The sequence below is a fragment of the Tenrec ecaudatus genome, chromosome 15, assembly GCF_050624435.1.
Source record: "Tenrec ecaudatus isolate mTenEca1 chromosome 15, mTenEca1.hap1, whole genome shotgun sequence".
NCBI classification, from domain to species: Eukaryota; Metazoa; Chordata; class Mammalia; order Afrosoricida; family Tenrecidae; genus Tenrec; species Tenrec ecaudatus.
Genome location: NC_134544.1, coordinates 80,945,473 through 80,961,622, shown reverse-complemented (window position 1 = coordinate 80,961,622; position 16,150 = coordinate 80,945,473). Strand labels below are relative to the sequence as shown.

General features: G+C 41.6%; 1 pseudogene; it reads right to left on the bottom strand.

Moving 5' to 3' along the window:
* Positions 1-5,216: 5,216 nt before the first annotated feature.
* Positions 5,217-9,797, bottom strand: LOC142427545 (nicotinamide phosphoribosyltransferase-like; annotated as a pseudogene).
* Positions 9,798-16,150: the final 6,353 nt, after the last annotated feature.

Below are 16,150 nucleotides of genomic sequence, written 5' to 3'. Positions count from 1 at the left end.
GTTCCATTAAACCCGATCTTGATGGCCCTGGCCCATGCTCTGACATAGGCCGCAGCCTGCTCTGCCTACACTCTCTGTGAAGATGACCTGTCTTCCCACAACTAAAACACTTTTTTCTAGGTCTGATATAATTTGCCAGTGCAGATGCCATGAGGTCGGTCTTGTATTCCTCTGTCTCTACATTCCTGCATATCCTGAGATAATGTAGCAGAGTGCCCTGTTCCCAGTGGAAGGTATTTTTACAGTGTTTATTGGAGAAATCATAAGATAGCTTATGCACTAAGTCTCTTACTGCCTGGACATTCTTTACATATTTGGAAATAGAACTTTTGGAACACAAAGTCAGCATAGGATTCATCAATCCGCTGTCTTATAGCCATGCAAATCGGCTTTCTCTCTCCTGATGGAATTATCTTTTCCCAGGCACTCAAGCAAACCTCACGTATCTATCCTATTATCTGTTGAGTAAACTGTACTTGAGACTCAACTGTAATATAATTCTCATCCTCTAGTGTTGGATTGGGGGAGGGAACGCGAGCTCACCATTGGCGCATGGAAGAATTGTGACCAGTTGAGATGCAAAAGCTGCAAAAGGAGTTTATTTGCTAGCTCAAGCTAGGGCTTCCCTCCCTCCACTGCCCAACACAGTGGGGACCCAGCAGCCAAAGGGAATCAGCCCTGAGTTCTTTGTTCACTGGGCTTTTATGGGGCCAGGGCCAGGGGGCAGTCCAGTGTTGCTGTTCTTTAAATTGATTAGAGAAAACTTCTGGTGCCAGCATTGTCCAGTGGTGGTTGGCAAGCAGTTTCGCATGTGTTTTCTTGACTGGTCAATCGGTGGGGGGTGGTCACTGCTCCTTGCTGTAGAAAAATTATATCTAACCCTCTACGATTTTGTAGGACTACCTCAGAAAGAGAGCTTACAGATTTTTCTAGATGCGTTATTGCATCTTCTAGTCTGGCTAAATCCTCATTGGTTAAACTCTAGAGATGGGTCAGTCCATTATTTTGGTTGCTTAGAGCAGCTATTTCTGTGCCCGTTCCAGCAGCGCTAACTCCAAGTAACAGAGCGACAGTTAAAACAGTGACAGGAAAAGAGGACCTGATGCAAAGGGCTTAAGTGGAGAGCAAATACTTTGAGAATGATTGGGGCAGGGAATGTGCGGATGTGCTTTATACAATTGATGTATGTATATGTATGGATTGTGATAAGAGTTGTATGAGTCCCTAATAAAATGTTTAAAAAAAATCAGTGACAGGTTCTCTTTTAACCTTCTGGTAGTGCTGGTTTGACCATTGTAAGCATCCATCTTCCCACGAATGGTAAATAACCCACGGGAAAAGAATTATATTTACACAGAATTCTGTAGCATTAGTGGAGTGTAACAACTTGGTATACAGGCAAGGGGAAGGGTAGGAATTTGAACATATCCACAAACTACCTTTAGTAGGAATTATCCACTTATTGCTTTGGCTGACCTGAGAATTGATATGTATACATGAGGCCTCATAATTTTTTTGGAGGTTTTCCCACACACGCTCCAATTCCTTGAACATTTTCTATTGTGAAACTTTTTTTCTTACGGCTATTCCAGTCGCACCTTGCATCGGCCTCCTGAACCAAAGTTCTGTTTATAGCTAAGGCATCATAATATGGGGGTTCTATACTATAACAAAGCCAACAACTTTTGGTAGCATTTGGGTTAGTACTGTTTAAAGCATTATACGTTGATACTATTAAATCAAACAAAGGAGAACTGAGATGAACCCTGTTCTGCGTGTGTTCTGGACCAGCCGTTGATGTTACAGTATGTAGGACTTTTAGGACTGGGGTGGCTATTATTTCAGAAGGCCCACGTTATTCCTCGGATCAAGGTCTCCCAGTGATGATGCCGGCTCTGGATGGTGATTTTTATGGTATTATTGGCATCAGCACTATTACTTGACACAAATTTCATTGACACAGAGTCTTCTTTAGAACTCCATTTCCAGTCACCATCATTGGTGGTTACACAAGCCCATTCAGAACAATAGGGCCATCATGCTTTCCTGGCTACGTCCCCACAACTGCTGCAGGCTACGTCCCCACAACTTTCCTCTGTCAGTGCCCTCAGGCCAGGTCGTAGGGCACACATGAAACCCCTGTTTCCTCATGACCAGTTTATTATTTAAAGGTGTGCTATACCCGACATGCCATGCCACTCGGGGGCTGGGACCAATCCTTCTTTCTTGCCAGAGCTGTTCAAGGCTGAAAAATATTTCAGGATACTGCATTGCAAATATTGGATGTGTCTTACTTACTGTTGCCAGAATGTCTCCGGTGACTAAATTTTTTAGAGTCCAGGTGTGAATCCAAGGTTCATGTTGGTTATAATCGCAGTTTACCTTGATAATCGCAGAGAGGAACACCCAGAGGGCTGCCAGCCACAGGATCATGATGGTCTACTGAGGCACACCCAAAGGGGGTTGGTGGGATGCTGAGTTACCGTCCACACCTTTTCCGGAGGCTCAACTAGGCGGGTATGGCTTTTGTGAAACCAGGCAGCTATCCTGTCCTCCACCTTTAAGGCTGTAGGAGAGGTTAAAACAACCTGATAAGGCCCCTTCCATTTGATTTCTAGATTTTTGCTACGGAACCTTCGAACCCAGACCCAATCTCCAGGCAAATGCTGATGTTGACTTGCAGCTGCATTTGCCTGCTCAATGGCATTTTGGTAAACAGCCTGAATGGTGGGTCAAACATTGGCCTGTATCGCCTGCAAGGCTTGTATAGCCCCTAATATCTCAGGAGGCCTGCATAGGGTGGATTGAACGCTCTAGGGATAATGGGAGGTGGTTTACCATACACAATTTTAAAAGGTGTTAATTCAAGCATGGGGGAATTCCGCACACGGAATATAGCAAACGGCAGGAGAGTCACCTAGTTTTCGCCAGTCTCGTAGGCTGATTTGGTCAAAGTCTACTTTAAAGTTCTGTTCATTCTCTCTACTTGCCCAGAGCTTTTTGGGTTGTATGCACAATGCAGTTTTCAATTTGTCCCCAGAGCCTGAGCTAAATTTTGAACGACCTCAGTTACAAAAGCAGGCCCATTATCAGATTCAATTGTTTGAGGCATTCCATATTTTGGAGCTATTTCTTTTAACACCTTTTTTTGCTATTATCAGGGCTGTCTCTCTTTTAGTTGGGAAAGCTTCTACCCAACCTGAAAAAGTCTCAACGAGGACTAACAAGTACTTGTAACCATATTTGCCTGGCTTGATCTCAGTGAGATCCACCCCCCAATGTAGCCCAGGTTGCTTACTTCTTTCTCTAGCCCCTTGATGCATATTTATAATTTTACCTGGTTTCAATTCTTGGCAGACAAGGCATGGGATCACCAGCTGTTCTGCAGTCAGTCCTTGGCCTTTGAACTGTAGTTTGCAACAATTGTAGCATCTTTTTTCCCCTAAATGGGTAGTACAATGTAAATTGTACAGCATCTCGCGTCCCACCTCAGCGGGGAAGATAAGATTGTCCTGGGCCTTTAGCCATGGCGAGCCCTCTTCTATTAGGGCTTACAGCTCTTGTTTGACCCACAGTTCTTCAGCTGTGTAGCCAGGCACATTGGAATGGACCCCTTTCCTGGAAGAGAAAATGGAACAAGGCATACCTGCCCACCTGGTTCTCCAGGTCCATCTCCTTCCTTTTCTTGGACCGCAGCCTTTTGCACCTCCTTGTCTGCAGCACGATTGCCCTTAGCTTCCATGGAGTCTCCTTGTTGATGGCCGGGTGTGTGCACAGCTGCCACCGCTTTTGGCAGTGTTACAGCTTCCAGTGGCTGCATCACCTCAGTCTTATTCTTTATTTCTTTTCTTTTAGCAGTTATGAATCTTTCTTTTTACTGTGAGTACTGATATTCATCCTGGTTGGTGGTGTGGAGTAGTTAAAAGGTGTCTTTTTGAATCCGTCAAGCAGACTTGTTCGTTTTAAAGTATATTTGGGCATTTAACTAGGTTAAAATGTCTCTTCCTAGCAGGGGCATTGGGCACTTTGGGATGAGCATGAACGAGTGACTTACTTGACCCACTCTGAGGTCCATTTTGTGCGTAGAAGTCCATCGGTAACAGGTGGTCTCCGTGACACCTTGCACCCAGGTGGTACGAGACGACAGTTTTTCATTGTCGTGGGTGAGGACCGAGTGTTTTGCCTCTGTGTCAACCAGGAAATCAACCATTTTCCCCTCCACCAATCATGGTACCCTAGGCTCAGGGAGGGATTCTGAACCCCGAGTTCCTCATTCTAGGTTCTGCCTTTTTTTCCCCCGCATAAAAATAGGGGACATGCTGTCTTATGAAGATTGCGGCACCTGTCAAACTGGTGTCCATCCTCCTGGCAATGCCAGCACCATATCATTCCTTTCAAAAGCTCTTTTTTGAGTCAATCTCTGGCCCAGTACTCTCTTTCCTCGCAGTAACTGCACTGATCTTTTCCTAGTCTAGCCTCCCATTTCTATTAATGCCTTCCCTTGTTCTCCCTCTTCACTTGCAGTAGCTGCCACTAATACTTGGGCAATTTCCCTAGTCATCTTCCTAGTTTCTCCTGCCTGGATCCATCGATCTTCCATCCGCTGTCTTTCTTTCCAACAAATCCTTCAAAGTTTTTCTCCCAGCCTTTATACTTTCTTTTGATATCTGATGCACCTTGATTAATAAAAGCCATTATTACTGCAGCCCTACTTTCCTCTGATGTCAGATTTATGGGGGTATACAGCCTAAAAGCTTCCATGATGCGTTCTAAGAATGCAGCTGGACTTTCCTGGGGACCTTGCCTTACATTACCTACCTTGGCCAAATTAGGCGGCTTTTTTGCTGCCACTCAGAAACCAGCCTTGAGAACCTGGCGATAAATTCGGAGCCTCTCCCTACCTTCTGGTTCATTGAAGTCCCATGCAGGTCTTTTCTGGGGAAGTGTGGAGTTGGGGGAGGGAGAAACTAACAGCAATGGTGACTGTATGAGACCACTCAAAGGGAACAAACATCAGAATTTCAGGTGATAGGATGCAAGGGGTGGTGGAAGTTACAGCAAAAAATAGATAGATAGATAGATAGATAGATAGATAGATAGATAGATAGATAGATATTGAGGGTTCTGCAGGGGGGGTGGTTCCAGGGTTGGGGCGGGAGTGGATAGGGGGAGCTGATATGAAGGTATCGAAGTTGATAATAGCAGTAATTGTACAATTATGTTTGATCCAATAGAACTATAGATTTAAATACATAAGCTGCCACATAACTACACTTGAAGGAATATTTTAAGAGATTTCTTGTTAACTTCTGTAGCAAAGTTCCACCAGAAACAAAGGAAATATTTTCAATACTCCCCTTTTTTCCTTTCACCCCTTATACAATTTGCTTATAAGGTATTAATATCTTGTGCATGTGGTGAGGTATACTCTAGCCCAGGTGGCGATGAAGCATGGTAGTAGGGCAGGAGGAAGGTCAAGGGAGATGGAGGAAAGAGCTAGGAGTCAAAGGGCATTCATGGAGGTCTAGACAAAGACATGTACATGCAAATATATATAGGAGGTTGGGGAAATAGATCTTTGTGTCGATATTTATAGGTCAAGTATTAAGGTGGCGGAAGGACCTTGGGCCTCTACTCAAACACTCCCTCTATGCATGAATACCTTCTTTTATTAAATTGGAACTCTATGATGCTCACTCTCCCGACACAACGGCTGGAGCCAAAGTGGGTGAACAAGTAAATGTGGTGAAGAAAGCTGATGGTGCCCGGCTATCAAAAGAGATAGTGACTGGGGTCTTAAAGGCTTGAAGATAAACAAGCGGCCATCTAGCTCAGAAGCAACAAAGTCCACATGGATGAACACACCAGCCTGTGTGATCAAGTGGTCCCAAAGGGATCAGTTACCAGGCATCAAAGAACAAAAAATCATATCATAGACTACACACCTCCATGATAGGATCGCTGAAGACAAATGGGTGCACAAGCAAATGTGGTGAAGAAAGCTGATGGTGCCCGGCTATCAAAAGAGATAGTGTCTGGGGTCTTAAAGGCTTGAAGGTGAACAAGCGGCCATCTCGCTCAGAAACAAATAAGCCCACATGGAAGAAGCGCACCGGCCAGTGCGATCACGAGGTGCCCAAGGGACCAGATATAAGGCATCATGCAAAAAAAAAAAAAGATATAAGTGTGTGTATGTATGTGTATATATGTGTATATGTATATATGTATGTGTATATATATATTATATTAAATGAAGGGGGAAGTGCAGAGTGGAGACCCAAGGCCCAAGTGTCGGCCAATGGAGATCCCCTCATAGAGGGGCTTAGGAGAGGAGATGGGTTAATTAGGGTGTGAGGTAGTATCGATGAAGAACACAGCTTTCCCCCAGATCCTGGATGCTTCCTCCCCCCAACTACCATGATCCGAATTCTACCTTGCAGGGCTGGATAGGACAGAGGCTGTACACTGGTACATATGAGGGTTGGAGGTACAGGGAATCCAGGGTGGATGATACCTTCAGGACCAAGGGCGTGAGGGACGATGCTGGGAGAGTGGAGGGTGAGTGGGTTGGAAAGGGGGAACTGATTACAAGGAGCCACATGTGACCTCTTCCCTGGGAGAGGGACAGAAGAGAAGGGGGGAAGGGAGACCCCAAATAGGGCAAGATATGACAAAATAACGAGGTATAAATTACCAAGGGCATATGAGGGAGGGGGGAAAGGGGAGGGAGGGGGGGAAAAAAAGAGGACCTGATGCAAGGGGCTTAAGTGGAGAGCAAATGCCTTGAGAATGATTGGGGCAGGGAATGTATGGATGTGCTTTATACAATTGATGTATGTATATGTATGGATTGTGGTAAGAGCTGTTGGAGTCCCTAATAAAATGTAAAAGAAGAAAAGAGAAAAAAATGATTAGGCCAAAGACTGTACAGATGTGCTTTATACAATTGATGTATGTATATGTATGAACTGTGAAAAGAATTGTATCAGCCCCAATAAATTGTTAAAAAAAATTATGTTAAAAGAAATATACTATCTATATGGATGTGCTTTATACAATTGATGTATGTATATGTATGCATTGTAATAAGAGTTGTATGAGTCCCTAATAAAATGTAAAAAAAGAAAAGAGGAGAAAAAAAAAGGTATTAATATCTATTCCATTCTCTTAAATAACTCTTAGGTAAGGTGGCAGTAACTTGTAACCCTTTGAATTCTCTATAACATGGAACGAAATTAAATATCCCAAACCTTCAATACAATGTCAAAGGATTTCCAGAGTCAGGTCTGATTTTTAGTGGCACATCTGTACTTCTTGATATTATTACATGTCTGAAATCGTCACCCCATATTTTCTGACATGCATTAAAAATGTCATAGCTATCGCCGACCGCAAATACAGGCACTGATGAAAACTGCGTTACTCTGATTTTTAATGCATCTTTTTCATGGTCTTTCCCCCACGCTGTTATAAAGCTATGTACTACTGCTGGAACAGAATAGCCTGGAACAGGACCTTTTGTTCCATAATATTTTTTATTTAAAGAAATTCCCACTACTTGATGTGCTCCTGTAAAGCAGTGGTTCACAACCTTCCTAATGCCACGACCTTTAATACAGTTCCTCATGATGTTGCTGACCCCAACCATAAAATTATTTTGTTGCTACATCATCACTGTAATTTTGGTACTGTTATGAATCATAATGTAAATCATAACGTGTTTTCCGATGGTCTTAAGTGACCCCTGTGAAAGGGTCGTTCGATCCGCCAAAGAGGTCATGATCCACAGGTTGAGAACCACTGCAAAGTTAACCAAATGAGCAGAGGCTCCAATGCCAGCAGTCACTTCAGAAGATAATCCTTTGTAGTCAAAGTCATATAATTTCTATTCAAGACCATTTAAGTTGCAGATGTTTCTAACACACATTTAGCCAATATTGTTTTCTGTTCCCTTGACTTTGTGGCTACTGGGATTGGATCCCAAGACTACACAAGTATAGTCTCAATCCAGTATTGTAGATGTGTCTACTGATTCTGAGTGACCTTAGTACAATGTTGTATGGCAGCAACTGAATGTTCTTCTAGCCCCTGCTTGAAAATCTGACCCCAGTTTAGATTAAATATCCTCTGTCAGAGAGATTTTTAACACGTACATATAAAGCAGGTGATTTATGTTCCATGAGCACTTGGCAGGCTCTCTACCTTGTTGCTTGGGAGACCAGCTCAGAATATTGCACAGCCTGAGGGTAAAAGCCTTCCTTCATCTTGGTGTTTAGCAAACAATAGTGGACACATACTATATTTGTCCTTTTGTGATCAACTAATTGCATTCAGCATAATGGTTTCCAAGTCCCTTCACATCATGTGGTGTTTCATAATGCCATCCATCCCTGTTTTTCAGAAATGCATGATATTCCACTATGTGTATGTATCAGAGTTTATTTATCCAGTCTCCTAATAATAGGTATTTGGACAGTTTTCAACTCACCCAACATGGCAGAGTCTTTTACAATAAAATTTCCTAGGATAAACTTTACTACTCTCAAAGCATTGACATGTTTTGTGTTGTTATGTAAAGTCAATCATCATTGACATTTTTCTTACCAATGCAATTTTCAGTTTTCTTAGCAGGATTAATCCTTAGCCCCATGACAACCATATGCCCACCCAGAAATGACACAATATAAAACCTGTACAACAATAAGTAAACAAACAAAAATAAAAGCAGTCCCACCATTATCCATAAACTTCTGATCTGACCTCTACTTGGAATCTATCTTTGAGATCTTCAAGACCTTCCTTAAAATGCTCAATTCATCTAAAAACCACCATTTTATATCGAGCAGCCAAAGTTTCATGTCCCCTTGAGTTTCTTAAATATGCGATAATAGCCTTCGGTTCAAAATACTTTTCTTCCACACAGTACAAAACACAGACCGTGCTTTTCATTCTTTCTTTCTTTTTAAAGACTCTCTAAGGAAACTAAGACAACTGTATTGCTTAGAGAACTTGTTTGCAGCAATCCACTGATTAACCAATCATATGCGTATACATTTTATTTGGAATAAACCCTTGCATACAGAATCTGCTTTGCTACCAAGCTCACTGGCTCCAACTGGATCCTAGGCTCTTCTTCCCAATGGGAAAATAAATAAATCTGTAAGGGACCTTTGTCCCCCTCCCGCCTCCCTAAATTTTTATTTTGGGCGACATGCATTGGGAACTGTCTCAAACAACTTAAGTAAATACATGTTTGTTTTTTCTTTTTGTCCTCTTGATTACCCAACTGAAAAATTTGGCAGCCTGTACCTTGGTGGACTATCTTCTGTGAACCCAGCACAGCTGTCTCACTGGGTTATCTCACTGAGTGCCTTCATACAATACTCAGAACTCAGAACTCAGACCATTCAGCTCCATGCAGGCTGTGCTTATGACTGTTTCCCTGGTCATGGTGACTCTGCCCTGGAACTTTGGTGGGTATCTTGTTCCATCATTACTAGTGAAGATCTCTCCCATCCACTCAAACCTGTGTCCAGGGGTCTGCCTCACGCAGCCAATAAGGTAACTGGTGAGTGAGTGTCCAGAATTTTTGCAGGAGATCTTCACTGAAGCACCCCGCTTCTTCAATCCAGCACCAGATTGGACCAGCTGGACCTCAGAGTCACTGCCTGTTGAGTGAAGACAGGTGGACAAAATCAATCTAGAGTAGCTACAACCACTTCCTCCTCCCTGAGACCGGTGACTTCTTGCCCGGTAGCTGCCACCACCAAGAAGAGGATTCTCAAGATCCAGTCCATGGTGTGAGAGCTGTCTCCTCAGAGTTTCTGTCGGGGAGGGTATGCTAGTTAAATGATCCTTCGGGAAACACAACATACTCATATTTGATCTAGTAGATCTCTGATTATTTGCATATTCATGTGGTGGAGTATTTAAAAGTAAGGCTTGTGATTAATAAATTACTTGTCATGAAGAATTCTATCTATCATGCAATCCCTAAAATTCAATCAACAAAGTTGCATTTTGAAACTTTTGAATCTTTGTGACAACTTTTTTAAAACTTTGTATTTCAATCACTAATGGAAATTATAGTGACTCCTGATTTTTCATGTGATTAAATATTAGAATGCAGCAGTTCATTAAAAATTTTCATTTTTTCATCTTAAACTTCAGTAAACTTTAAATTAGTCTTCTTTGGCAGTCTATGGATATTAACTTTCACTGACTTTGAACGTTGTATTTCAGGATGAAATGATTTGGACAATGACTACAAGATCATTTTTTCTTCAATTTTTCATTCCAGAAACAGTAAACCATAGATTTATGGATTCCCAAAACATCAATCCATTTAAAGTTTTGCATACTCAAGATATCAATATTCAGCATTCTAGTGATTTATGAAAATTCCAAGTGTATTGGAAGCATACTTCATAATTCCATAGTCTTATTTTATAGACATTAATTTCTTTAGCATCTTATGTTATTTAGTTTTTACCTTGACTTGGATGAATGTTAACAGAGCAAATCTGCTTTCCTCTCAACAATCCATACCCATTTTCTTATATGTCATGGATTGCAATCCCCATAATACAATAGCACTTCTCCCACTTACCCCCTGGTTTCCAATTTGTATTACTTTGTTTTTACTACTTCTTCTGGCAGAGTATTTTGTACTTGGATAAATGCTGCCATTTTTTTTCAAATGGTCAATCATCCTGAGTGTGTGCTCCCTTGTGTTTTTTTTTTCTCACCATGCTATCTACAGTTCAGTGAAACATTGAACAACTGGAATAAGTATTGTCCCAAGCCTGAAGGGTTACTGAAGTCTAATCGCTCACGGATTCCACTAGTCTCTATCCAACCAGTAAGCCCTGTCTTTTTAAAATGGTGTTCTACATATTTCACCACTTTATCCAGGCCTCCTAAGGTAAGGGTAGGGAAATGTTGATTTTGTTTTATCCTTCCAAGGGCCATTTTTATATTTATGACATTATTTGTGGGCCATAAAATATGATTAACTTAAAAATTAGCCTGCTATAATTGACCAAACATTTACTTAACCCATCACTAATGTGATGGTAGAACCTATACCCCTTTGCTTATTTATTTATTTCTCATGACCCCTCTTAGATTGGTCGATAATGGTAGGCAGATGGCATCTTCTTCTGGCCTCAGGATTTTGTAGGCTGATTTCTGTATGGCGCATTATTTCATTGGATTTAGTGTTTCCACGCTATTCCATTGGATTTAGTCTGTGGTCACCTCGACTCTTATTTGTTCGGGGGAAGAGACAGGTGAATGGCTGCACCTTAAAAGAATCCTCACAAGTTCTGAAGACTTCTATCACTGTTCAATAATGTAGAATTTACCTCATTGTCTCTGTGGACTTCTTTGTGCCAACTAACCTTGATGTCCCAGAGACTGATCCCTGAGTGGGTCATTCTTTCTGGTATTTCTCTAAGCCTACGGAATGCCCATAATTTTGTCATGCATACTACAGCTTCTCACTTTAGTCCTATCACATCAGCAATGAAAGTCCTGAAACCGTTTCTCCATCCATGTCACCAAGGATGTCTTTACCTTGAGGAATCAGCACTTTCCAGGTTATATTTTGAAAATATTCTGAACTTGTGGCTCAACTTCCAGCAGCATACTGGATAATGTTCTATTGCTACCCATAAAGTTTCCATTAGCTAATTTTTGAAGAGAAATCATCATGAGTTCTTCCTAGACTGTCTTACTAAAGGAAAGCCATTAAAATTCTCCAATATTCAACAATATTATAACTTCCAGAATCAAAGCAGTATTCAAGTCACCAGAAAAAACTAAGGAATGTTTTCATAACAATACTAGAACTGACTGATGGGTGGGAAAAACAGATAAAAAGAACGTACTTATGTTAATTTGTCCTAATACGTTTAATTTTAAAAAGAGTATTACACAAATGTTTACTTGTAAATTTATAGTTCAAATTAAATGCAATGCCGCAAGGTAAAAAAACTACCAGAAGTTCACGTAAGAAGAAATAAGATACAAAATTTTGTGTATGTAGTGTTTATTAAAGAAACATTACCCATAAGTGAAGTGGCACTGAATTATACTTTTTAAGGAAAACCATCTAATCTGGAGGAGAAAACAACAGGAACGATGATACCAGGGGAGGGACATAGGGAGGGACATAAGGAGGGACATAGGGATTGAAAATGGGTGTTATCAATGCCAGGGACAAAGGAACAAGAAGTTATCTAAAATCGATGGCATTGAGGGTGTAGGGCTTGATCAAGCAATGTAACCGAGAAGAATTACTGAAACCCAAATGAAGGCTGAGCATGATAGTGGGACAAGAGGAAAGTAAAAGGAAATAGAAGAAAGGGCTAGGAGGCAAAGGTCATTTATAGATGTCTAAATACAGGCATGTACATATGTAAATATATTTATGATGATAGGGAAATAGATCTATGTACGTATATTTATAGGTTTAGTATTAAGGTAGCAGATGGACATTGGAGCTCTACTCAAGTACTCCCTCAATGTAAGAACACTTTGTTCTATTAAATTGGCATTCCATGATGCTCACCTTCCCAACATGATTGCTGAAGACAAATCGGGTGCATAAGCAAAGGTGGTGAAGAGAGCAGATGTTGCCTGGCTATCAAAAGATATAGCATCTGAGATCTTGAAGGCCTGAAGATAAGCAAGTGACCATCTAGATGAGAAGCAACAAAGTCCACATGGAAGAAGCACACCAGCCTGTGTGATCACAAGGTGTCAAAGGGATCAGGTATCAGGCATCAAAGAACAAAAATCATATCATTGTGACTGCGGTGGAGTGCAAAGTAGAAACCCAAAGCCCATCTCTAGCCAACTGGACAACCCCTTACAGAAGGGTCGCTGGGAGCAGACAAGCCAGTCAGGGTGCAGTATAGCACCAATGAAACATAAAAATTTTTCTCTCTTCCCCCCTCCGCCATATGATGACCCCAATTCTACCTTACAAATCTGGCTTGACCAGAGCAAGTACATGGGTACAGGTAAGAGCTGGAAACACAGAGAATCCAGGGCAGATAAACCCCTCAGATCAATATTGAGAGTAGCCATACTAAGAGGGGAAGGTGAAGGTAGGAAGAGACGGGGAACCAATCACAATGATCTACCTATAACCCCCTCCCAGGGGACTAACAAGAGAAAAGTGAGTAAAGGGAAACATCAGTCAGTGTAAGACATGTCAAAGTAATAATAATTTATAAATTATTAAGGGTTCATGAGGGAGGGGGTTGGCGGAGTGAGAGGGGGAAATGAGAAGCTGATACCACGGCCTCAAGTAGAAAGAAAAGATTTTGAAAATGATGATGGCAACAAATATAAAAATGTGCTTGACACAATAGATGGATGTTCAGATTGTGATAAGGGTTGTACAAGCCCCCAATAAAATGATTTTTAAGAAAAGAAAAACATCTATTCTTACATACAAGTCCAAAAATAATGGCAAAAACAAATAAACAATGCCTTCACAACAGGTCTGGAATATAAACACTTTAGATCAATGTCACCCTTTAAGCTCAAGTAATTTTAAACAATGCATTGCACTCATGAGTGTTTACCTGCCTGTGTTTCCATTCATTGTTAGACGTTTTTACGTGACATGTAGGATGAGAATGAGAAAGATAATCTGCTTGTCAAAAATAAAAATAAAATGGGTCATATAGAAAGATAATTAAGGGTCAGAGTCATGTTAATATTTCTACTGCAAACAGAGTTTACTAGTTCCTACTTTCAAGTTAGCAGTGATGATTAGAAAATGTAGGGAAGAAATGAATAGTGAAATCTGTCCCTGGAGATGCTGAGAGCCAGTTAGAGAACATGCAGACTCCAACAGGAAATCCTCCCGACCGCTCTTCGGTGCCTGTCTAGGGTGGGGACCTGTGATGTTTTGGGTCTTTAGTGCCTCCTGCTGCTCTTTGCCTCCCTTTCAGGGGAAGTTTGTGTCTGGGCTCACATTGAGTCCCCACAATGGATGTGTACCTTGCACAATAACACAGGGCTGTGTTATGTACAGTCAGGGAACTCAGCAAAAGGGAGAACTGGTTCTTGTAATTGTCTTTGGTGATTAGAGAGTGGACTTCTGAAGGATGAGTGATACTATGTATCACCACCATAGCATATGGGGCCCCACCACTGCAGACTCTTCCCCAAGGGCCAGCTCCAGCAGTAGCTACTGGTGATGGAGTAACCAGAGACCATACAGGTGAGGGAGAACAATAGGCTGTGCTTGACCAGACCTAGAAAAGACTCCTGAAGCAGCACCTGGGACAGTACACCTAGAAATAAAGAGAGAAGTCCCTGTCAGTCACATGCACTCACCACAGGCCCCATAAACCAGCTTTGATATCTGAGACCCTCACCTTGGTGAACTGTCACCAGGCACAGGAGAACACAGAGCAATAGCGTCTTTGACCACAACTCTGCTTTTGCAGAGGAGTTACAGCACAGCCTGAAGATGTGCTGGCTTTCACAGACCAAGGGTGGAATGTTACCTCCACATTTAGGGCTTGTCATGGCCACTGAAGTGGCCTTACCCCAGGTGAAATGGGTGCTTGTGAAGTCTGAATATTCCTGCTCAGTCTCTCGAGTTGTGGTCTGTGCATGGCCACTGAATAACTGCTCAGAGAACTCACCTTGAATTAATTAACCAAGCTCACAGATTGATCCAGTTTGGAAAATTATTCATAGTTTTGACAATGCAAGCAGTGACACTATCTCTGAAAGTGCCATTTTAAAGCTTATTTCCCATTTAGATTTCTCCTTCATGTCTATCCCTCATATCAGTGTTTGCAAAAAGTTCCAGACTAAGAGTTGACCTCATGTATTTTCCTTCTTACTTGTAACCACAGTATAATCTCTAATATATTCTAATTTTTTAAGGTTGAAATACAATTAAAGAGTGGTACTCAAATGGCTTCTTTTGAGAAGATTCTGCTGAAGGGATAAGTAATGGCAAGGTTACAAAAACAACCCAGAGGTTTAGTCAATATCCAGAGATTCAAGCACAGGACAGTCTCCCAGTTGCCAGTTGGAGATCACTGAATTGAGTATTTTCTCCCATGTAGGCTGGAATGTAATCTTTTGATCCTGGTCACTGCAGCAGACTGCCTGTCATCTCATGGCATCTGGGGTTGGTGGGTGTCTGAACAACATAAGATTCTGACTGCGTGTATCTCTGCACATTAGTCCAGGTCACTTTCTTTCTTTTCTTTTTTTCAGTCCAGGTCACTTTCATCTCTGTGTGTATAAGAAGTAGATTTATATACAAGAACAATTGAACATTGAGAAAATGGCCCAGCCCAGTCCAGATCAAGTCCATAAGTCTGATATTAGCCTATATGTCCAACAGCAATCTATAAAGTCTCTTTAGACTCACGAAACACATGCAATGATGCCGAACGTAGAAGATCACAGGCCAGTGGGTAGCAAGTGTTTGCATCCAGTGTCATTGGAAACATCTCAGCTCTGGCAGGGGTCTCCCAATGACTTCCCCAGTGCCCAGGGCTGCACAGGATGGGTTCATGTGTCCTCTCAGCTGCTATGTCTCCCAAAGTGTGAAGTAGTGAGAGAGAGTCTTTCCTGCCTCAAAGGAGGAAATACTGGATTTCCCAGAATTCCCATGAGAAGGCCATGCCCACACAGAAGCCTCATTGGCTATGATCTGATTGACAGGCTAGACTCCACTCCTACATTCTTAATCCTCAAATTGGTAAATGATTATATAACTCCTGGAGTATCCCTTTGTAGACGACGTTGTTAATCACGTGCTGCAAATTATCCATATAAGTTGGCAGTTTCCTTCCACATTGAAAAAAAAACTTGGCTTGGGCTCTATAATCCACGATATGTTGTTTTTCTTTTTGTCCCACTGCTCCAAATCATGAAGTGATATTTGGTCAGTAATTTAATCAATGTACCCACAGAACTTTCAAATTTGTGGAACTTGGAAATTATAGAAAAATATGGGCCCATGAAAGGGCAATTAAAATTATCCAGTTTTCTACTGTTGTAGAGAAATCAGGCATAGTTCTTTGCAGCTTAAACTATTACAATCTTGGCAATCCACAGGGTCTTATAGGGTTTCTATGAATTGGGTGCTTTCATGTTCATT